The sequence below is a fragment of the Pyxicephalus adspersus genome, chromosome 11 (assembly GCF_032062135.1).
Source record: "Pyxicephalus adspersus chromosome 11, UCB_Pads_2.0, whole genome shotgun sequence".
Taxonomy (NCBI): Eukaryota; Metazoa; Chordata; class Amphibia; order Anura; family Pyxicephalidae; genus Pyxicephalus; species Pyxicephalus adspersus.
The window spans coordinates 52,731,518-52,755,687 of NC_092868.1; the positions used below are offsets into that span (position 1 = coordinate 52,731,518).

Sequence of the window (24,170 nt, forward strand, 5' to 3'; positions counted from 1 at the left end):
TGTGTTTCTCACCACTGGGTACAAACCATACCAGACTCTCCCAGGGAAGTTCAAAAATATTCCCAATAGTGGCACTAGGAGTATCTGGCACGTGGTGGGCAGGGCTGCCTCAGGTGGTAGTCAGGATGGCCGAGCGGTCTAAGGCGCTGCGTTCAGGTCGAAGTCTCCTCTGGAGGTGTGGATGCGAATCCCACTTCTGACAGCACCGCTTTTAATGCCTTACAGCATCACTTTTCAGTCACTTATATACAACAAAAAGTCATAATTATCTAACTTTATGACCAATTTTAAAATGTGGGATGTTAAAAACTTCATTCACTGCCTTTCCTATGTGGTAAGACGAAGTCACAATCCATCATTTCTTTGGATGACCTTTTGCTACCGGCTCACGTACAAGAATTCTTGGCAGTTAGTAGCCTCCGACCAGTTTCCGCTGCATCATTAATTGTAGAACGGGACACCTTACACAATGCCACATCCCCAATCAACAACATATGCCTTAACTATGCCTTAAAAGTCCCACGATTGGAGCTGTTTTTTGTAATACACCCTTACAGATAGCCCAAAAGATCACTGGTGTCAGTGGTAACTGACCGGAGAGGCACAAACTGCTTTTTACTCCAGGAACCGCCAGAAGCCTCTGGAGCAACCCTGGTTGAGAAACACTGATCTATACCACTGTTATCTAGCCCAAGTGGCCTAATGGACACAGTACCCATTCTGGTGGAAGAAGTTTCCACAAGTACATTTTCTTTTTAAGGACTGGCTTTTATTTCCAGATCTCAGTGTTACCCCTTGGGCTATCCACCTTCTCTAGGGCATTTCCAAATGTTCTCCTCTCCGTATTAACTGTCCTGTGTAGTAAAGGAATGAAGATTCAGCATTACTTGCACTGCTAGCAACTGATAAAGCAAACCTCCTGGTGGTGGCTGCTAACACAAGATGAACATGAAGTCCCAGTGGCCTAATAGTTAAGGCACTTTCCTCCTAAGCCAGGGATTGTGGTTTGGAGTTCCATCTGGAGTGATAACTAACTTTATAAAAGCAGCTTTCAACATTCGAATCACAGCATTTAGCTTGGATTCTGCTCAATACTGATACTATTTTAACATATCTTGTTATTTTATCTACTTTCCTATTATCATGTAATTGTTCTTCAGTTCGTTTTTCAATGGTTAACTTTTCAAATTTAAATCTAGTGGTTCTAAAATTCAAAACTTGTTAAGCTTAGTCTACACGGACGTTTTCCCCAGCGTTTAACCAGAGGCTTTAAAAGCCCATGTCTGAAATTCCCAATCTACACCAGGACGTTTCCTTGAGGCACGTATTTGAACGTTATATATAACGCTCAATGCAACATTTGAAGAATTAAAATGGGGGGGGTTAAAGTAGGTTAACGCGGATAAATGCGTTCATTGATTTCAATGGGGGCGTCTTCCCGCGTTTATAAATGCTTGAAATGTTAATGCTGTAAAAACGCGAGAAAACGTGGGAAAATCGCGGCATAGACGTTTTCCAACGGTTTAAAAGCACACTTTAAAACGCTAGTAAAAGTGCATATAAACGCATATAATTGCAGTAGGAATGTTTACATGTTTTTTAGAAACTGTCAGTGTAGACCCAGCCTTATAGCTATATTAGCAAAATCCCAAACATAAATATTGAGTCAATAATATGCATTGAGTGAGAAAAACAATATTCTAGCAGTGAAAACATTTTCACCTCCTGACCCCTACTTGCCAAAATAGCTCAGTTGGGAGAGCGTTAGACTGAAGATCTAAAGGTCCCTTGTTTAATCGCGGGTTTCGGCAATGCTTTTTGACAGAAAGATATAGATCAGTAAACGGCCTGTTCAAAGGGGGCCAGTACCTTGCAGAGAGTCTTCATCTGCAGCCACTGGTTACTGGTAAAATAGCTCAGTTGTGTGGCTGCACAAAGGGCCCCGCTGCCTCCATGCACCACGCTGACCAAGTAATGGGACGCTGGAGCATGTGCAGGGTGGAGTTCCATCTAGTCACAGTGTCACAAATGAGTCCATGCAGTGGCAGCCTCTGTTGGCGCATTGATTTTGCTAAGCGCTGCGGCGGCAGTAGGGGATCGGCGTACATGGCTGTAGATGGAGCAAGCCTGTCTCAGTAAGTTCTGAGTACATGCGGAGTAACTTCTGAACCACCAAGTTCTGTATGTGCACAAAGAAGGACAGGCATGTGTTTTGCAGCCCATGCGCAGCGCGGTCACAAGGTTAGCCCCGTTGTCTCTTGTGAGCCGGGAGGGCGTCAGCCAAGCCTCAACCTCTCTGTGTAAAGCGGACAAGAGTTCTCTGGCGATGTGATTTTTCTCCCCCAAGGACACCAGTTTCAGCACTGAATGGCAACACGTCTGTTAAAGGGAGCCATAGTGGCGTGCCACGCCACAGTGCCCTCCGTTACTGGCCTTTCAGGAGGAGTTTCAAAAAGAGAGTGGTTGACAGTAGAAGGAATGAAGGAGGAGGAGGCCACCCAGTAAGCGGTGAAGGACAGGTAGCGTCCCACTCTGTGCCTGGTTGTCCAGTTGTCCATGGTAATGTGGATTTGGCTGGTCCCCAAGAATGCCAATGCCCCGGAGAGGTTTTCCATTACATGTGCATGTAAATTAGGAACAGCTGTGTGGAAGAAGTAATCCCTGATTCGTATATTCCACCTCCGCTCGGCACAGGCCATCAGGTCACGGAAGGAAGCAGAGTCCACAATGCTGTACGGCAGAAGTTGCAAAGCCTATAGTTTGGCTAGATGTGAATTTAGTTGGATGACTCTTTTGTTGGTTGGGCCCATAGCCTGATGCCTTGTGCAGAACTTTGGTAGAGTGGGCTGAAGGCACTGGGAGCTAGAGGAGCTGAAGGGGTCACTGGAGTACCCATCTTGTGGCGACAAACGTAGTCTGACGCCATGAAAACCTGCGGGCAGAAGCTGATACCTCATCGCCGCTACAAGTCTGGCTGGCACCAACCTTTTTAGATGTAATAGCAATGACAGTTGGAGGTGGGGAAGGAGTCAAAATAGGTGGAAGAAGAGAGGAGTACGTGGTTGCACCTCCTTCAAGAGAACGCAAGTACTGCTCCCACTTTGGTTTGTGGTTCTTGCACATGTGAGAAAGCAGGAATGTTGTACCCAAATGTGATTTGGCCTCTCCTCTCTTATGCCTGTGGCACAGGATGCAGAAGAAGAGGCCCCTGCTGCACTTGAGGCCCCTGAGACCCAGTCCACAATACTCTCCACATGATGTGACTGTATGATTGTATTCTGCCCTCTCAATACATCTACCAGTGTACTGGTGCTTCGCACACATCTCAGACCTGTTTGGCAACTTGTGCTGCTGCCTACAACAGTTTGCTGCTGCTGCTGTTCTACAATGGCGGACTCCTGGGGAGTATGCCACCTGCCAGATGCGGCAGGTCGCCCAATGCCACGCTTTCCCCTGCGTGTACCGCTCATCTTTTACTTATTCAGGCAAAAATGCACCTGTACCAAACTGGCTTCTTTGGTAAATAGCAAGATGTATCAAACACTGAAATATCTGTATTTTTTACATAATAAGACAGAAATTTTTTTTACTTAGCAGTGTTCTTTGGTAAATAGCAAGAGGTATCAAACACTGAAATATATGTATTTTTTATATAGTAGGACAGCATTTTTTTCCCAAACGGTCTTCTTTGGTAAATAACAAGAGGTAGCAAACACTGAAAAATCCATATTTTTTTTAGAGTAGGACAGAAATTCCTATGTAGCAAACGGGTTTTTTTGGCAAATAGTAAGAGGTATCAGACTGAAATAACTGTATTTTTTTAGAGTAGTACAGAATTTTTTATTAGAGTAGAGTAGGACAGAAATTTTTCAGTAGCAAACTGGCTTCCTTGGTAAATAGGAACAGGTAGCATCAAAAACTGCAATATCTCTATACATACAGATATACAGAAGGCTCCTAACCTGTCCCTGTCACAATCCACGTCTTTCCTTGCTTCTATCCTTCACACAGAACACAAGATGGAGTGACTAACCCCTCTCTCCTTCCCTGTATATATGCCTGTGCTCAGATCTTCCCTGATTGGGCTACTGGGCTTTGCTGTGCATCCTGGGAGCAAATTAATCGCTCCCAGCTGCGATTCTCGACGGAAATAGTGGGCCTTCCTGCCTCTTGCGTTTTTCATTATTATTTTTCTATTCACAGTTAGTACATACATAACTATACAATATAGGTTTTTCACCATATATCCTGTAACCTATTAATGTCACAGGATTTGGATATTTCTTCTAGACATAAACTTGCTAACACCATACAAAATAGGTTAGTTGCAAATAAATGGGACCTGTTAAGGTCACGTATTTCCAGACACAATTTGCCGATTATAGGCTTCCTCAGGGGTGTGTTGTTGCAGAAGTTGTATGTTTTCTATATAGTACAGATAGAAATATAATATCAGAGATTACAGTTTGGTATGAAAATATTCTGATTAGATGTTTGTTGGGATATTTAGCTAAGGTTATTATTCTTCTAGTTGCATTACAATAATATTGTTGCGCTATAATAACATATATGTCAGATTAAAGATAATCATGTTAGTAACATCTTAGTGAAATAGGTGGATTGGTCTTTTCTATTAATTGCTAAAGTGATAGAAAAATATTATTATAGTATTAGGGCTAACCCTCAATTAAATATCCAATCATGATACATCAACATCTATTACATATAAATCATGTTGAACAATCAACTTCATATTTCATACTTTCATATCTGATGTCTTGATAACTCAATATTGGTGTAGTGCTGGTTGTACCAGAACAACTCAAGGGGATAAAGCAATGGTTTACTTAAGTTTAGTTGAAATGAGGTCTAGGCAAAGGAATAAAGGGAGCAGTTTCGAGCTGCATGCTAGTAAAAAGAATTTAGTGCATACTGTTATATAAGTAATAGGATATATATGAATAAATAGGGTGTCAAATACTAAGATATTAAAGTATTACTGAGGGTACCTACTGATTAAGTATGTGCAAGCCAAAGAATTGGTGGATTGGATCTAAATAATTTAGTAATATTATTTATGATGATTATTGCAAAGAACCTGAATGAGGACCTGGGTTTAGATATTGTATATTTTTGTTTGTCACTGGAAGAATAGAACTGTAGCAGTACAGCGATAATCCCCATCTATAATAAAAAAGATGATATGGGGTTTAAAATGTTGAATTGACTAAAGTATATTATAGGATCTCTTTGGGATCAGGATGCTTACCAGACAAGTATGTATATCCTCATCAAGGTGGATGTTTGCTTTAGAAAGGAACCAACAGCCTATATGGCTGTGTATTAAATCCGTGCAGCCAAAGCACTGTTTGTGTTTGGAGCCCGCCTAATATAGGTATGGCTTCCAGGTTTAGAAGTGTCACGGTCCCTTCCGTGACTAAAGTTAGAAGATCTGTGAGACAAGCTGCATGTGAGGTTATCTGACTGTCTCTTTGGTTTTACTGGTTTCTGTATGGTATACTCCATTTAGTCTGGCCTCACACTTCATGCTATGCGGTTGATATTCAGTCCCAAGCCCAGTCACTACTCCTAGGTCTATGCAGGGCTACTAGGGCCTAGGTTCCCGTGTATGAGTATTCCCACTATCAGGGGATATTCATACTGTCAGGACTTAGGGCTAGAATAGGGTGTCTGTAAGGGGTGACCATTCCCTAGCCATTTGAAGCCTAGTCCCTTATATTTACCTTTCTGTGCATCCCACCCAGCCAATCAGGATCAGGATCCCTGTGACATTGCAGAGACTCCATCTCTGTCAACAGAGAGACCTACGTCTCTCCTTGACAGAGAGGCATCCCGCCCAAATGGGAAGGGTCGCACGGAGGAGAAGAAGCCGGTCGGGCAAGGAGTGTATGTGAAGAACACTCCGTGCATTAACCATGGGGCCTGTGGCGCCGGGTCCCCCACAAGTTGCTAATTATTACCATATGTGCAGTATAGTGTTTACCAGTGAAAACGCATATTTTCTCTGTATGTGCAGCATATTATTTAGCTGTGAAAACCAAAATATTTTTAGTTTTACAGTTCATTTCATTTTTGTGTCATGTTATTGAAAGGGATGTTCACCTATGGTAATGACCTTTAGGTGAACAATGAGACATCAAGTTCACAAAAATATACACATGAGATATGGATAAGAAATATGGAAAAGAAGAAATTGTATGATGCTTTAGGGTGTTTTGGACTTATAGTTAAAGGAAAGGTTTGAAGCTAACAAAATCATTAAGGCCTGGTTTAGTAGTAGCTTGGAGGTTGATGATCCATCTAGATTCCCTTTGGAGAAGTTTTACCAAAGGGGAAACTAGATGGATTATCTACTCTCAAAAAAATACAGCGTCGGGAAATACGTGACCTTAACAGGTCCTATTTGTTTGCAACTAACCTACAGTTAGGTCCACAAATATTTAGACAGAGACAACTTTTTTTCTAATTTTGGTTCTGTACATTACCACAATTTTAAATTAAACAACTCAGATGCGGTTGAACTGCAGACTTTCAGCTTCAGTGGGCTGAACAAAAAGATTGCACAAAAATGTGAGGAACTAAAGCCTTTTTTTTACACGATAACTTAATTTCAGGGGCTCAAAAGTAATTTGACAATTGACTCACAGGCTATTTCATGGGCTGGTGTGGGCAATTCCTTTGTTATGTCATTAATAATTAGGCAGATAAAAGGCCTGGAGTTGATTTGAGGGGGGGGTGCTTGTATGTGGAAGATTTTGCTGTGAACAGACATCATGCGGTCAAAGGAGCTCTCCATGCAGCCAAGATCAACCTGTACCAGAATGATGGCAAGAAAAAAGTATGGAGAAGACATGGAACAGCTCATAATCCAAACCATACCACATCATCTGTAAAACATGGTGGAGGCAGTGTGATGGCTTGGGCGTGCATGGCTGTCAGTGGCACCGGGACACTAGTGTTTATCCATTATTATTATTATTATTATTATTATTATTATTAATAAACAGGATTTATATAGCGCCAACATATTACGCAGCGCTGTACATTAAATAGGGATTGCAAATGACAGACTAATACAGACAGTGATACAGGAGGAGAGGACCCTGCCCCGAAGAGCTTACAATCTAGTAGGTGGGGGAATTTCACACACAATAGGATGGGAGATATGTAGTGGTGGGAAGTAGTGGTGGTCTCAATTGACAGAAGAGGATGGGTAGGCAAGTTTGAAAAAATGGGTTTTGAGCGCTCTTTTAAATGAGCAGAAAGTAGGAGCAAGCCGAATAGGACGAGGAAGACCATTCCAGAGAGTTGGAGCAGCTCTAGAGAAGTCTTGTATCCGTGCGTGTGATGAGGTTATGAGTGAGGAAGTCATTAGTAGGTCATTGGAGGAGCGGAGAGAGCGGCAGGGGGAGTATTTTTTAACCATGTCAGAAATGTAAGTGGGACAATAACTGTGGAGGGATTTGAAGGCAAAGCACAGGAGCTTAAATTTGATTCTAAGGTGAAATGGAAGCCAATGAAGAGAACTACAAAGAGATGCAGTGGAGGAGGAGCGGAGGGAAGGATGGATGAGTCTGGCTGCATGATTTGACAGAGGACAGAAGCAGCCAAATGAATTCTGAGGTGTTCAGAGACATACTGTCTGCTCAAATCCAGCTAAATGCAGTCACATTGATTGGGAGACGATTCATAGTACAGATGAACAATGACCCAAAACATACAGTCAAAGCAACCCAGGAGTTTATTAAAGCAAAGAAGTGGAATATTCTTGAATGGCCATGTCAGTCACCTGATCTGAACCCAATTGAGCATTTCACTTGTTGGAGACTAAACTTCGGACAGAAAGGCCCACAAACAAACAGCAACTGAAAGCCGCTGCAGTAAAGGCCTGGCAGAGCATTAAAAAGGAGGAAACGCAGCATCTGGTCATGTCCATGAGTTCAAAACTACAGGCTGTCATTGTCAGCAAAGGGTTTTCAACCAAGTATTAGAAATGAACATTTTATTTTCAGCTTTTTCTTTTGTCCAAATACTTTTGAGCCCCTGAAATGAAGTGATTGTGTAAAAAAAGGCTTTAGTTCCTCACATTTTTATGCAATATTTTTGTTCAACCCACTGAATTAAAGCTGAAAGTCTGCAGTTCAACCGCATCTGAGTTGTTTCATTTAAAATGAATTGTGGTAATGTACAGAACCAACATTAGAAAAAAGTTGTCTCTGTCCAAATATTTATGGACCTAACTGTATATTGTATGGTGTTAGTAAATTTATGTCTAGGAGAAATATCCAAACCCTGTGACATTAACAGGATACAGGATATATGGTGAAACACCTATATTGTACAATTATGTATGTACTAACTGTGAATAGAAAAATACACAATTAACTTTTCTGCACAAAACTTTTGAGCCTCAAACCTCTTTCTTTCTCTTCTACCTACAGACCCTGTTTTAGTATAATTAACATAGAGATGGCTCTACATAATTCAAGGCAAGAACCAACACTTATTACGAAGTATTTTCAAGAACCACCAAACACCATCAATGGCTGTGAATAGACCTGGACGTTGTGCTGTTGCCATTGTCATCCCCGAACGCTTGACTGGTCGTTACTTCATGAAGTACCTCCCACCAACCCGAGAAAAAAGCAGCACCCACAAGGATGTGTGTGGTTTGTTGATCAAAGAGAGATGACAGTGGAAGGAAGATCAGAAAAGAATCCAGGTTTTAATGTCATTATTGTGACGTTGCACTTTGTGCAGCTCCATGTTCTAAAATGTACCATACCTGGGATGTCTACTAGACATTTAATTTAAATTTATCAATAATATTGCACCCTTGTTTGGACAAATTTTAGTGTTTTTGATTTAATTAAATTTTTTAATTAAATTTATTATTATATTATTTCATTATTTTTCATAATTATTATTTATAATTATTTATTATATTATAATTTATGAGTTGTGTTTCAAACTTTATCATAACCGGGAGTTATTCCTAAGAATTACAGGCCTACAATATTAATCAACAAATTTCTATTCAAAACAATATACTGCTTTTGGCATAAAAATACTGATATAATTAGACCACCAGGAACGTTAAGTAACAGCAGCAATACCCATGTTGGGAATAAGGATCTAAGGGGTGGTCTAATCTTGATCGCCACTTTCACGAGTTGTTGAATTAGTACGTTATCTGTCCACCATCCTGCTATTAATATTGACAGTGCAGACACCTGTACTTTTATGGTACTGTAACTAAGGCCTTTATCTACGGCTGGTTTTTAGGCTACGTACACACGTGCAATAATTGTGGTTAAAAAAAAAATGAAGGATTAACGGCCGATCAACGAATATTCACAAATATTTTTAACAATCGTATTGTGCACAACTTTGTACATGCTGTAATGATACGATCATTCCAATATATTTCATCAATGATGCACACACACTAGATGCGATTTGATAGATTTGAACAATGCAAGAAGTGTCGTGTACTGGAGAAAATGTATCACAGAACAATCCACGATCACTGAACACTGTACACCCAATAGATAGTGAACAATCGTTGCCCAATCAGATCTGCTGGGACAGTTATTTGTTTCCAGTTCCATTCATCGGCGTCATTGGCCAGTCATTGTGCACATTTTTGTTAACAATTATCAGAGGATCGGTCGTTAGTCATTCGTTTCTAATGATAATTATTGCATGTGTTGCCGTAGCCTTAGGATTTGAACACTTGAGCAGGGGAAGGTTCTGTTGGAGAGAATCATGCTTCTTGTGCCATATGTGAAATTTTTTACCATATGCCAAAATACGTCCTGTTAGTTGTTGGCTTACTTATTTTAAAGAGTGTTTCAGCGACTCTTGATGACACCCCTGGTGCTCGATACCTGTTCCTTTCAATAGAAAGGCAGTCAGTTTCCAAGTAAAAGGTTCAGGATTGTTCCAAATTTCCTAAATCAACAAATCTTCTTGATTCAGTGGGGGCCAAGTAAGAGCCGCTAACATCTGGATTACTAAAGAAAACCATGGTCTTCTTAGCCAATGTAGGAGAAATACTATCACCAGATTCACTTCCCTTTTGATTGTAAAAGGACCTTCAAAAGTAATGGTATTGATGGGAACACATAAAGAACCGAGAAATCCCAACTGATGGAAAAAGCTTCCTGTGCCAATGCTTGTTTGCAATGGAATCTCGTACAAAAAAATTGGGACTTAAGCATTGTGTGGAGACACCATTAGGCTGAATACTGGAGTCCACCATCTTTGCAAGATCGGTTGTAGGTATTTGGGGTTCAAAGCCTACTCTGTGGGATCTGGGAAGAATTTGCTTAATGTGTTGCTTGGTTGATTCTGTACAACCGGAAGATAGGCCATACAGAGGCTCAGAAGGTGTCGCTCCGCCCATAAAAAATAACTGATCCTATCTGAAGCAAACGGGGCTTCTTGTTCCTCCCTGTTTTGCTATACACGCTGCCACCGTCTTATTGTCCATCAAGATCTTCACTCTCTTGTGCACTAGAAGATTTGAGAATGCTTTCAGCTCCTTTCATGCGGTCATCAATTCCAGCAGGTTGGATCCGGTTGTCGATGGAACCATCCATTGGCCCTGAGCCTGGTATTTGTCGCAATGGGCTCCCCAGCCTGTTAAACTTGCATCTGTAGTCAGGTTGTTTAACTTTCCTGTGTTAATGACAATCCCTTTGGACAGATTCTGTGTCAATGTCCACCATAACAGATCCCTCCATATTGGTAATGGAAGGAAGATCTCTTTTTTCAGTGATACCATCTGGCCCAAGGAACTATTGAGATGCAGGAATTCATCAGACATAATATCCTCAAGCATTCCCTTGCGGCAACCTTTGGAGTTCTTGAAAACAGCAGAGCCCATTCTCTTACTTGATTTATTTTGTGTTGGAGAAGAAACACCCTTGTTTTTTTTTTTGTACAACTGAGTGTGAATCCCAGAATTCCGTATCTTTCTGATTTACAGGATATTATTTTGAAAACCTGTTAAAAGGAGAGCATTTGTGATCGGGTTTCACCCATTCGCTCCATGAAGGGAAAGGTTATGTATACTTTTTTGAATGTCGGAAAATATCTACTTTTGTTTGGTGGGGAAGGAGAAGTTTCTTCGCCCTTGAATGGCCTCTCTAGTGGAGTTGATCTTCCCTACAGCAGATTCTTAGCGGTCCCCAACTTGCGGTCTGCGGAGGACACTTTTGAGGGCACACTGGCCAGACCAGCGGACCATGTACCCCGTATGTATTGCAGGCTCAAGGCCTGAGGCCAGAGACACACAGGCTCAGACCTGCAATGGGAGAGTGGGCGGGTTCTGGCATCATGACGTCACTCTGTGTGAAATTTTTTTCCCTTTAGGCGACACACAGCTCCCAATGCATGCGCAGTCCAGAGTCCGTAAGTTTGGTGGTCCGTAGGTCCGGAAAGTTTGGGGACCACTGCTTTAGACCACCAAAAAGCAGGTAAAAACAACAAAAAAAACACTTTTTCCTTTCCAAGCCACTAAAAAATGCAGATATAACTGGAAACCCTCTGGGACCAAATATGCAACCAAAAATGACCATCAAGTTCATTGATTTATAGTTGTAATTACGGGTAACGGGTGGGTAAAAGATCCTGTATAGATGGTATTACTAGTAATGGAAAATTGGCAGGTAAAGTCTATTATATCGATGTCAGGATGGCCGAGCGGTCTAAGGCGCTGCGTTCAGGTCGCAGTCTCCCCTGGAGGCGTGGGTTCGAATCCCACTTCTGACAGTGTTATTTTAATGCAACTTTATAGCATGGATTTTTATACCCACACAAATTTCAAAAACCTGCATGTAAAAAATTCACTTTACAGCCATCTTATCACATCTATGGACCTCAGAAGGTGAGACCTCAAGGTGGGTAAATGCACCACAGAACGCTTTTTCTTAGCTAAAATGTTCTTTTTTTTTGTTTCATGTAACTTATTTATGAAAGTTTTCACTTTAAATATTAGGTTTTTGTGGAAGATTTCATAGGATCTTGTATTTATTTATATGAGTATAAAACATTGTTATCCAGTGGTAATTCTGCTGATCTTAATTTTCTGTTAAAAGACTTTGCCGAAACCCGGGATCGAACCAGGGACCTTTAGATCTTCAGTCTAACGCTCTCCCAACTGAGCTATTTAGGCTTTTCTCTCTCAAAAAGTGTGGATGTTACCATCTGTACTTCATATTTTACTTCATGTAAAAAGAGGACATTTAACCCCCTTAGCGGTAATGTGACTCGGGGTGGATTTTTAATACAAAAAGCGGTAACCCCGAGTCATACTTAGGGTAAGAACAAAAGCCCCTCTTACCTGCGCCCCACGATCCAGCAGCGATCGAACGAGCCCGCTCTGATGCTGGGGCATTTTTGTATTGGGGGCGTGGCCGGGCGGGAAATTTAAAAGCAGATTACCCTGTAATGTATTACCCTGTAATGTGTACCTTTGTCCCGGCCACACCGCTGCTTGCATCAGCAGTTAGTTGCAATGCACAATGCACGATTTCTGCTTCTAACATCTAACTGCTGATGGGAGAAGCAATAGTAAATTCCGGGGGTAATGCCAGCGGGGATTTCCCGCTGGCATTACCCCCAGATTTACTATTGCTGCTCGCATTACCTGGAAGATGTGATGCTTATATTTTGCCCACTATTAGCCCTGACCTTGATCTGACCTTTTGATGACTTATAAATCACTTCTGAATGTATCATTTCATCACTTTGTCTTTGACCTTTATTGTTACTGATTGCTGGAGGAACTTGAAAGCAGCGATAGCGATTTGTAGTCCCTTTGTGGGACCCATGCAGAAGTGGTACTGGTCCAAGAATAAAATGCTTGCCATTCCATTCTTTGGCACAGTCCTGCCAGAATACCGATTTTCCCTCATCATGAAGCGCCTGCACTTTGCAAACAATGAAGAATTTGATGAGACTACCCATCCTGCACAAAAACTGAAGAAAATTTGGGAAATTGCTCAAATGATTCTAAAAAATTTCCAGGAAACCTATGTGCCAGACAGAGACATCTGATGAGTACTGTCCATGATGCCTCCACCGTTCTGGTACACACAAAACGTGGGAAAGAAGTGATGAAGCCACCGGTGGTGATTGACTACAACAACACCATGGGAGGTGTCGACAGAGCTGACCAAGCCATGACATTCTACCCAGCGATGAGGAAACAGCAAAGGATGTACTACAAGAAGATTTTCAGGCATCTTGTTTAGCAGTACCTATGGAATGCCTACATTCTGTACAAAAAGTCAGTCAGATAGTCAGAGGCCTGTGAATCATTCAGACTTCATTTTGCAAGTTTCCAAATCAATAGTCAAGAACCACCAAACACCATCAGTGGCTATGAATAGACCTGGACATCGTGCTTCCACCGTTGTCAACCCAGAACGCCTGACCGGTCGTCACTTCACTGAATACATCCCACCAACCCAGACAAAGGCGGCACCTACAAGGATGTGCGTGGTTTGCCGCTCAAAGACCGATGACCGAGGAAGGAAGAAACGCAAAGAAACCAGGTTCTACTGTCCTGACTGTGATGTTGGACTTTGGGCAGCACCCTGCTTCAAAATCTACCACACCCGGGATGTCTACTAAAAACGTAATTATTTTTTTTTCTAAAATCTGCATTTAATTTTTATTAATATTTATCAATAATATTGCACCCTTGTTTGGACAAATTTCAGTGAAAATGTTTTGATGATTTTTTTTTTTTTTATAAATTATATTGTTGTGGTCAATTATTTCATTATTTTTTATAATTATTATTTAGATTTATTTATTATATTATAATTTATAAATATAATATAATAAATAAATATAATTATCATACCCTGGAGTTAATCCTAAGAATTACAGGCCTACAATATAAACAACACATTTCTATGCAAAAAAAAAATTGCATAGGCTCCTAGGAGCATGCATATTTGGACTTTTTTACATCTTGGATGGAATGAGCTATTAATCTCACATCCAACAACTTAGAAAAAGACCCACAACACAGACCCAGAACACAGAACAAAATAATTAATAATTTAAATTAAAAACAAATAATTAATAGCTAAAAATGCAGACCACCTACCTACCAGCTGATTATAATATGAAACAGCCATGTGCTGAGATAGCAAAGAGACAATAATATACTTTCTGCTTGCCCCACCCCCCTCCTTGTTAAAAAGGGACCATGGTAGGAAGAGTAATGAGTTTACCCACCCGTGGGTCACAGCTTGCTCTCCACCCACTGCTCCATCCCCAACTACTCATGCACAAGGGGCACTAGAGAGCAGGGATGGATGGGGCAAAGCCTCTGACTATGGCTCCAGCCTTGTATGTGCAGGCACCTGCAGCCATTTTCCACACCATCCAGTGCCTGTGTAAACCACCAAAGGGACATGTGGCATGCATAGCCACTAGGATACAATAGGGACCAACACAACAGTTAGGAGTAGGGAAGGTAAGTAAATGCACCACATGCTTCTCTTTTACAATAAACTATTAATGTCCACTATTTTCTTGTAATTGTATTTTATTTTATAGAATTCCCAGCCTTTATGCCAAATGTTTAGTTTTTTTTTGACGTATTTGTAAGTGTATATATGAAATCATCCTCTAATATATCATTTCATATGCTTTATATATTGAATTATTATACATTTTCCTGTTAACGGCTATGCTGAAATCCAGGATTGAACCAGGGACCTTTAGATTTTCAGTCTAACACTCTCCCAACTGAGCTATTTCAACTTGCTTTTCTTGGACAAAGTAGGAGGTTTCTTTGCTAATAATTGGGATGTGGATAAGAGGTTATGTATTAGTATTCAACGACATTAAAGTTTGATGCTTATTTCAAAGGTTGAAATAAATTATTTTTATAAAGTTAATTATCACCCCAGATGGGACTCGAACCCACAATCCCTGGCTTAGGAGGCCAGTGCCTTATCCATTAGGCCACTGGGGCTTGGTGGTTGGGTGGTCACAATGGTTTATCACAACTGAATGCTCATAACCTTGGCCATAATATTGTATTCTCAATGGTCAACATATTTTTTCAGGATATTTGAATTCATGTATTTTCCACTGAACATAATAAACTATAACATATCCTATGCAATTGAGATGCCTCCAGACAGGAGGAATTCATAGCCTTGCACACAATATCCTTAATGACAGAAAGATTTAGCAGACCAAATAAACAAATAAGCATTAAGGCCATTGACTTTTATTGTAATAAACAGGTGACAGGAGGATTTCCATTCATGCCAAAAAAGCCTAGCAGGCCTAAAGGGTCCAAAGCTATCTAATTTAGGAGGGTGACCTCAGTATTGGAAACATCTTTGTTTTGCAAACATTTGGGTAACATAGACAACCTTCCACCAATAGGCTAGTAATATTTTTTTACAGTTTGTCCCTTAACAAGGTTTGAAGAAATTTAACACAACTCTTGATTGGAAGAAAATACTCACCAACATCACTATTTTTTACTATAGAAAACTTAAAGCAATTTAAAAAAAACTGAACCTAAATTTTTTTTTTTTTAATTGTATAGCAATATCCCTCCTCCTTCCCCCAAGCTTAGTGCAGAACATAACAATACAATAACTTGGTATTAAATGGCAATATTAACACTGATTCTATTATTTATTTATTCAGACCTTTAACTCTCATTCCCATTTGAGCTATATAAAGTTTTCAGCTATTCTGGTGTAAAAACATTTAATATGAAAGGTATGGTGGCATTCAGGTTGTTGTCTCCCTTCTTTCCATTCTGTGTACAATAAGGGGATGTTCTTGTTCTGGAGATGCAACAAGTTAGATGAAAGCTCCCAATGAGGAGAGTTGTCCTCTGAAAAGGTGTCCACAATCAAAGGTTTACTTCACCTCTTGTTATGGGGACAACTTTATAATTTTGGATATCTACTGATTGGGTATAACAATGGGCAGTTTGTGCAAAAAATGAGTGTGGGGAGTATGATGTCGTGCTGGTAAGGATTATGGAATATATGGTGGTAGATGATAATTGGAGAAGAGTGGGTAAGTATGACATTGAGTATTCTGTGCAGTTAGATTACCTTCTAACATTGTCAGGATGGCCGAGCGGTCTAAGGCGCTGCGTTCAGGTCGCAGTCTCCTCTGGAGGCGTGGGTTCGAATCCCACTTCTGACAGCTATGATTTTGGATTTTGCAACTGTACTGCACCGTGCATTCCTTTACCAAAATAAAACAGATGGAATGAAAGTATACCCTAGATGCAGGAGATTAAATCTTTACTCACTTGAGGCTGCACTGATATCCTACACTTTCAAGAATATCAGATACAATGATCTCTGTTGGGTTCCTGTCACCAGCCAAAGTTCATCGAGGGAGTTAAGATTTTACACGCTACTTCTCCAACACAAAGTTCTGACTATAAAAGAGATGGGGAAGAGTGCCCATGTGGTGCTAAATTTTTATTGGGCTACACATATGGCACAGAATCTTAACCAGGGGTGTAGTCGTAAAAAAAGAAGAGGGGGCCATACTATCCATGGCGAGCGCACATCATTGTTATGTAAATGCCTCATTCCCCAAAAAAAGTCAGGGTACGGCGTGGGTACACATGTGGTGTTGGATTTTTACCAAGAATGCAGTAGGTGCAGGTAACACAATGGACAGGAGTGGGGAAAGTAAATACATTTACCAGGGGGCACTTGGTCCATGGGCTGGCATTCCCATAGCATACTGGCTCCTACCACTGAGAGAGCTCATCAGAAGAACAAAGATTTAAAACACTGATACTAATCACGAAGCACTGGAGAATAGGGGAAGGTGCAAGGGTCCAAGGGGTGTAGGATTTTCACCAGGCTCTATTGCCACATACCCTGTGTATATCCTACATGAGAAACTGACTCATCAAGGAGAGGACATGGTCTGGCACTGCCATGACCAAGGAATGGGGCTATGAGTATACCAATAGTATAAGCTATTAGCAGATCTTGTTTTACGTTGATCTTCCTGCTTATCCTCCTTCCTGCAGGAGGTGATGAATCTTCATTATTTTATTACACAAGAAAGTCACTACTGGGACAGGAACATTTGGAAATGTCCTTTAGAACAGTGGTCGCCAACCTTTTCGGTCCCGCAGACCACTAAAATCACCAGCTCCTGACCGCGCATGCACGGGGAGCCGAGTGTCACTCAAAGGAGAAGGAACCTCCCCCATAGTGACATCATGATTGCTTAACCCCATCTACTCTCCCATTGCAGATCTGAGCCTGCGATAGGACAGTGGGGGGGTTGTGTCCAGAGACACAGCCCACCCACCTCCCTGATCCTAGAAACTGTACGGGGACGCGGGCTCTTATCAAGACCCCGCTCAGGGGTGCACCTACCAAAGCTGCAGCCCCCCAAAATTTTTTAGCAGACCACCGGTTGGCGACCACTGCTTTAGAATGCTTTTCTGCATTGTTGCATGCTTTTCCAAACAGGTATATACTAATTATCACAAAAATAGAAAAGAAAAAGAAAGTCACAATAATCCACTACTCTAATAAATTTCAACAAACAGCTGGCAAGAAAATGTTAGTTAAGTGGCACGTGGCATGTTAAACTTGCACTTAATTGCAGAGTCCAGGGTGCTACTAATATCCTGCAACTCCAAGCATATCACATTGCAAATCATCTTATCACCAGCAGAACCTTCTCTGGGTAGTGAACATTTAACACACTGTTACTCAAATGGAAAGCATTGCAGTCTGGGAAATTTTGAGAAGGGGAAAAAGTAGCAAAGGGGTGCACATGCTGTAGGGTATATTCACCAGGGTGGTAGGGGTCAGCATAATAGACAGAAATGCAGATAGGTAAATGCACCACAGAATGTTTTGCGGGGGTTTTCTGTCTTAGCTAACAATGTTAACTTTTTGTATTCTCAAAGACTTTATTATAAATATTTATTAATTTGTGTGTTTGATGTTTACGTGTTTGTGTTGTTTTTAATTTGTTTTGTAGGCTTCCATTTAAAATTATGACCTAACTATCCCTATTTAATGTACAGTGCTGCGTAATATTTAGCGATGTATAAATCCTGTTTATTATTATTATTATTATTAAAAATATTAATAGTCATAATTATCACCAAAACATTTTGAATAATTTTTTTTGACATTTCAAAAATGTGTAATCAGTTGTTATTTCCCCACTCAAAACATCTTGCCGAAACCCGGGATCGTACCAGGGACCTTTAGATCTTCAGTCTAACGCTCTCCCAACTGAGCTATTTCGGCCTGTTTACCACTTTTCAAAAAGTGTGAATGTTACCATCTATACTTCATGTTTGTTGTGTTTTTACATGCACACTAAATAGAGGACATTTACCCACCCTAGCGGTAATCCTAAGTAGTAATCAGGGTAGATTTTTAATACAAAAAGTGGTAACAACTAGTCACACTCAGGGTAAGAATAAAAGCCCCTCTTACGTGTGCCCCGCGATCCAGCGGCGATCGAACAATCCCGCTCTGATGCTTGGGCGTTTTTTAATTAGGGGGAGTGGCCAAGTGACCAAACATCATTGCCCAGTGCCCTGATTTATATTTTGCCCACTATTAGCCCTGACCTTGATCTGACCTTTTGATGAATTATAAATCACTTCCTGAATGTATCATTTCATCACTTTGTATTTGACATTGATTGTTCCTGACTGATTTCTGGAGACCACATGGCATCCAAAAGGCATCTCGCTGGCCCAAAGGCTGTTTTGGAGGAACTTGAAAGCAGCGATAGCGATTTGGAGTCACTTGTGGAATCGAACGATAGTGATTCACCAGGAAATTTGTCATTAGACAGCGAAAGTGAACTGAGCAACGATTCTGGACTTTTGCACATGGTGCCCTATTGACCTTGATGCAGACCAGGCAGCACTGCCAAGATTTCCATTCAGCGGCGCAACCGGGATGAAAGTTGAGGCTGAATGTGACGACCCCCTGGCATACCTGAACTTGTTTTTGAGTAATGAAGTTATCGAAAAAAATTGTTGCAGACAAACAGGTAAGCCGCTCTGTGTTTGCTAACTTTTTGAAATTTTTTGCTAATTTTTCTTTTTTATGCAAACGTGTATGCTGCTCTGTGTTTGCTAACTTTTTTAATTTTTTTACATTTTTGCTATTTTTTTTCATGCAAACTTTGTATGCTGCTCTATGTTTGTTAACATATGTGTAAGGAATATAATTTTGCTGAGTTTTGAATGTAAGTTGTTTTTGTGTTTTTGCTATATTTTGCAGATAATTGAGTTGTGTCGAAACTAGTTATATCCTTCTTATCAGTAGGTCAATATTTGCTCCATCCTTACCTTGAAGCTTCTTACCTTGAAACATCTTGCTCAGCGAAGTTGTTAATTAAGTTTCTTGTTACTGACTAACTACTAAGTGTCTTCCACCTTGTTGTCTGACTATATAAACTGTGATGTGATAATAAGGTTTTGAGACAGGATATAACTATATATGCTTAAGCTGGGTATTTGTTAATCACTGCTCCCAACACGTTGAAAACAGAGGTCATGATAGAGAGGGAAATATTGGTCTGGGATCAATAGGAAATCCCCTTAACAATATGACTTGCAACCTTCACCACACTATAAAACAACATATCCTAAAATACCTTTTTTATTTTGTTTTTGCAGGTACACTGGACAACAACAAGGTGCTCCACACCTGAGGTTTGCAAGAAGCAGAAAGTGGGAACCTGTGACCAAGGATGACATTTGGCTGTTTTTGGTCTTGGTGATCCTACAGGGAGTTGTGGGCAAACACATGCAGAAGTGGTACTGGTCCAAGAACAAAATGATTGCCACTCCATTCTTTGGCACAGTCATGCCAGAATACCGATTTTCCCCCATCATGAAGTACCTGCACTTCGCAAACAATGAAGAATTTGGTAAGACTACCCATCCTGCACCAAAACTGATGAAAATTTGAGAATTTTCTCAAATGATTTTAAAAACTTTCCAGGAGATCTATGTGCCAGAAAGAGACATCAGTATTGACGAAAGTCCAATGGCTTACAAGGGGAGGCTCAGCTGGGTGCAGTACAATGCGTCAAAGAGGGCACGATTTGGCGTGAAAACGTATATGCTGTGCGAATCCTCATCTGGCTACATTTTGAATACGGTACTGTACACTGGAAAAGGGACACAGTTCAACCCCAGATACAGCCATTATGGATTGGCAACATCTTCAGTGCTATCCCTCATTGAGCCATTGCTAGGTCAGGGCTATTGTGTCACAACTGACAATTTCTACACCTCTCCTGAGCTTTATGAGTCTAAAACACGGAACAGATGCGTATGGAACTGTTAGGGCTAACCGGCGCAACCTGCCAGCACTGTTTGCAAAAGGGAAGCTGAAGACAGGAGAAATTGTTGCCTGGCAGAAAGGCAAAATGATGGCCCTAAGATGGCGTGACAAGAAAGATGTGTGCCTGATGAGTACAGTCCATGATGCCTCCACCGTTCTGGTACACACAAAATTTGGAAAGAAGTGATGAAGCCACAGGTGGTGATTGACTACAACAACACCATGGGAGGTGTCGACAGAGCTGACCAAGCCATGACATTCTACCCAGTGATGAGGAAACAGCAAAGGAAGTACTACAAGAAGATTTTCAGGCATCTTGTTGAGCAGTGCCTATGGAATGCCTACATTCTGTACAAAAAAATAGTCAGAGGCCTGTGAATCATTCAGACTTCATTTTGCAAGTTTCTGAATCCATAGTTAAGAACCACCAAACACCATCAGTGGCTATGAATAGACCTGAACGTCGTGCTTCCACCGTTGTCAACCCAGAACGCCTGACTGGTCATCACTTCACTGAATACATCCCACCAACCCAGAAAAAGGCGGCACCTACAAGGATGTGCGTGGTTTGCTGCTCAAAGACCGATGACCGAGGAAGGAAGAAACGCAAAGAAACCAGGTTCTACTGTCCTGACTGTGATGTTGGGCTTTGTGCAGCACCCTGCTTTAAAATCTACCACACCCAGGATGTCTACTAGAAAATTTTAATTTTTTTCTAAAATCTGCATTCAATTTATATTATTATGTATCAATATTATTGCACCCTTGTTTGGACAAATTTCAGTGAAAATTTTTGGATATTGTTTTTTTTTATAAATTACATTGTTGTGGTCAAATATTTCATTATTGTTTATAATTATTATTTATAATTATATATTATAATATAATTTATGGTTATAATATAATAAATAAATATAATTATCATGCCCTGGAGTTAATCCTAGGAATTACAGGCCTACAAAATAAACAACACATTTCTATGCAACAAAATTGTATCACTTTTTGCAGGGCAGCATGGGGAAAAGCCTCGGACCATGGCTCCAGCTATGTATGTGCCTGTGTAGACCACCAAAGGGACATGTGGCATGGATAGCCACCAAGATACAGTAGGGATCAACACAACAGTTAGGAGTAGGGAAGGTAAGTAAATGCACCACAGGCTGCTCTTTTTCAATAAACTATCAATGTTCACTATTTTCTTGTAATTGTATTTGATAGAATTTTCAGTCTTTATGCTAAATATTCAGTATTTTTGTTTGATGTATTTGCATATATGAAATCATCCTCTAATATATCATTTCATAGACTTTATATATGAATTCTTATCCAATGTAAACTCTGCTGATCTACATTTTGCTGTTAAATGGCTCTGCTGAAACCCAGGATTGAACCATGGACTTTTGGATCTGCAGTCTAAAGCTACGTACACACTTCCAATTATTATCGTTGGAAAACGAACGACGAACGATCCTGCACGATATCTACGAACGATCGTATACCACCGATCCTGCACATAGAGATAACGACACGATCGTTCGTAGATATTGTACACACAATAGATACGATCGTTTGAGCGATAGAGGAACTATGTGCACGACAGGAAAGTGAACGAACGTTCGTTCATTACGCATGCTCAGATCATGGACGATCAACGAACGACCGTACACACAAACGATGTTCAACGATCGTCGTCCAATCCGATCCGCCGGTCCGGTCGTTCGTTTCCAACGACTTTCCTCGTTCGTCGGCGTCGTTGGTTACTTTTTACGAACGATTTTTTGCCCAAACGATCGTTCGTCGTTCGTTTTGAACGATAAAAATTGGAAGTGTGTACGCACCTTAACACTCACTAAAGTGAGCTTTTTCAGCTTGCAGTGCTTGAGTGAAGTGCGAGAAGTTTCTTTGCTATTAATATTAACTCTTTCACTGCTAACATCTACAAGAGTTTATTGACAATAGATTGCAAGTCAAGATAATTGGGATGTAGATAAGAGCTTATATACTAGTATTCAACAACATTGAAGTTTGATGCCTATTTCAAAGGATAAAATAAATTATTTTTATAAAGTTGATTAACACCCCAGATGGGACTCGAACCCACAATCCCTGGCTTAGGAGGCCAGTGCCTTATCCATTAGGCCACTGGGGCTTGGTGGTTGCATTGTACTGGAGTATCACAACTGAATGCTCATAACCTTGGCCATAATATTGTACTCTTGATGGTCAACATATTTTTTCAGGATATTTGAATTCATGTATATTCTACTGAATATATGAAATTCTAAGATATTCAATGCAATTGAGATGCCTCCAGACAGGAGGAATTTATAGCCTTGCATACAATGTCCTTGATGACAGAAATCATGTCTGCTACAAGAAGTGTGGGGTTTTCTAACACCTTCTGAGTTGTAACACCTTCTGAGTTGTAAGTTAAACTTGCCAGCAGGGCCCAAGTTGACCAAATGACAGGGTGTGCAGGGAATTGGAATGCTGTGTATCTGGGTCCCCCACTTCAATTTTACCTAGGGCTCTATTTTGTTTCAAGCTGTCCTAACAATACAATAACTTGGTATTAAATGGTAATAATAACATCTATTGTATTATTTATTTATTCAGAACTTTAATTATCATTCTCAACTGGATTGGAAAAGAATGGCGGCATTCAGGTTGTTGTATCCCTTCTTTGCATTCTGTGTACAATAGGGTGAATTTCCTGTTCTTGAGAGGCAACAAGTTAGATGAAAGCTCCCAATGAGGAGAGTTGTCCTCTGAAAAGGTGTCTACAATCAAAGGTTTACCTAACCTCTTGTTATTGGGACAACTCTAAAATTTTGGATATCTACTGATTGGGTATGACAATGGGCAGTTTGTGCAAAAAATGAGTGTGGGGAGTATGATGTCGTGCTGGTAAGGATTATGGAATATATGGTGGTAGATGATGTGGAGAGGAGTGGGTAAGTATGACATTGAGTATTATGTGCAGTTGGACAACCATTTAACGTTGTCAGGATGGCCGAGCGGTCTAAGGCGCTGCGTTCAGGTCGCAGTCTCCTCTGGAGGCGTGGGTTCAAATCCCACTTCTGACAGCTATGATTTTGGATTTTGCAACTGTACTGCACCGTGCATTCCTTTACCAAAATAAAACAGATGGCATGAAAGTATACCCTAGATGCAGGAGATTAAATCTTTACTCACTTGAGGCTGCACTGATATCCTACACTTTCAAGAATATCAGATACAATGATCTCTGTTGGGTTCCTGTCACCAGCCAAAGTTCATCGAGGGAGTTAAGATTTTACACGCTACTTCTCCAACACAAAGTTCTGACTATAAAAGAGCTGAGGAAGAGTGCCCATGTGGTGCTAAATTTTTATTGGGGTACACATATGGCACAGAATCTTAACCAGGGGTGTAGTCATAAAAAAGGAAGAGGGGGCTACTATCCATGGCGAGCGCACATCATTGTTATGTAAACGCCTCATTCCCCAAAAAAAGTCAGGGTACGGTGTGCCCGCCCCACTACACCCCTGATCTTAACAAGGAGGGGACATGGTCTGGCACTGTGTTATTTAGGTATATTTATCTGCACAAATATGGAAATTATATCCCCTATCAATGCATATAGATATTCAGTTAAAGAAGGTTTATGCACAAATAATAGCGAGTCACTAAAACAGTTTAATTAAGAAAACAAGGTAAGACAAAGTACACAGCAATATTGTCAGATATTTAAACACATAGGAATTTCAATCAATGTTACATGTATATCACATGAACATA

At 40.6% G+C, this 24,170-nt stretch overlaps 9 non-coding genes across 9 annotated transcripts; 4 read left to right on the forward strand and 5 right to left on the reverse strand.

Annotated features, from left to right (window-relative positions):
* Positions 1 to 1,738: 1,738 nt before the first annotated feature.
* Positions 1,739 to 1,811, forward strand: TRNAF-GAA (transfer RNA phenylalanine (anticodon GAA)). Its single transcript has one exon. It is a non-coding gene; the product is annotated as a tRNA-Phe (tRNA).
* A 9,905-nt stretch (positions 1,812 to 11,716) lies between these two features.
* On the forward strand, positions 11,717 to 11,799 carry TRNAL-CAG (transfer RNA leucine (anticodon CAG)). Its single transcript has one exon. It is a non-coding gene; the product is annotated as a tRNA-Leu (tRNA).
* Positions 11,800 to 12,129: 330 nt separating this feature from the next.
* TRNAF-GAA (transfer RNA phenylalanine (anticodon GAA)) lies at positions 12,130 to 12,202 on the reverse strand. Its single transcript has one exon. It is a non-coding gene; the product is annotated as a tRNA-Phe (tRNA).
* A 2,536-nt stretch (positions 12,203 to 14,738) lies between these two features.
* TRNAF-GAA (transfer RNA phenylalanine (anticodon GAA)) lies at positions 14,739 to 14,811 on the reverse strand. Its single transcript has one exon. It is a non-coding gene; the product is annotated as a tRNA-Phe (tRNA).
* Positions 14,812 to 14,952: 141 nt separating this feature from the next.
* Positions 14,953 to 15,025, reverse strand: TRNAR-CCU (transfer RNA arginine (anticodon CCU)). The gene has a single exon. It is a non-coding gene; the product is annotated as a tRNA-Arg (tRNA).
* A 1,122-nt stretch (positions 15,026 to 16,147) lies between these two features.
* Positions 16,148 to 16,230, forward strand: TRNAL-CAG (transfer RNA leucine (anticodon CAG)). Its single transcript has one exon. It is a non-coding gene; the product is annotated as a tRNA-Leu (tRNA).
* A 2,023-nt stretch (positions 16,231 to 18,253) lies between these two features.
* TRNAF-GAA (transfer RNA phenylalanine (anticodon GAA)) lies at positions 18,254 to 18,326 on the reverse strand. The gene has a single exon. It is a non-coding gene; the product is annotated as a tRNA-Phe (tRNA).
* Positions 18,327 to 22,466: 4,140 nt separating this feature from the next.
* Positions 22,467 to 22,539, reverse strand: TRNAR-CCU (transfer RNA arginine (anticodon CCU)). Its single transcript has one exon. It is a non-coding gene; the product is annotated as a tRNA-Arg (tRNA).
* An 854-nt stretch (positions 22,540 to 23,393) lies between these two features.
* On the forward strand, positions 23,394 to 23,476 carry TRNAL-CAG (transfer RNA leucine (anticodon CAG)). Its single transcript has one exon. It is a non-coding gene; the product is annotated as a tRNA-Leu (tRNA).
* The last annotated feature ends 694 nt before the right edge of the window (positions 23,477 to 24,170 follow it).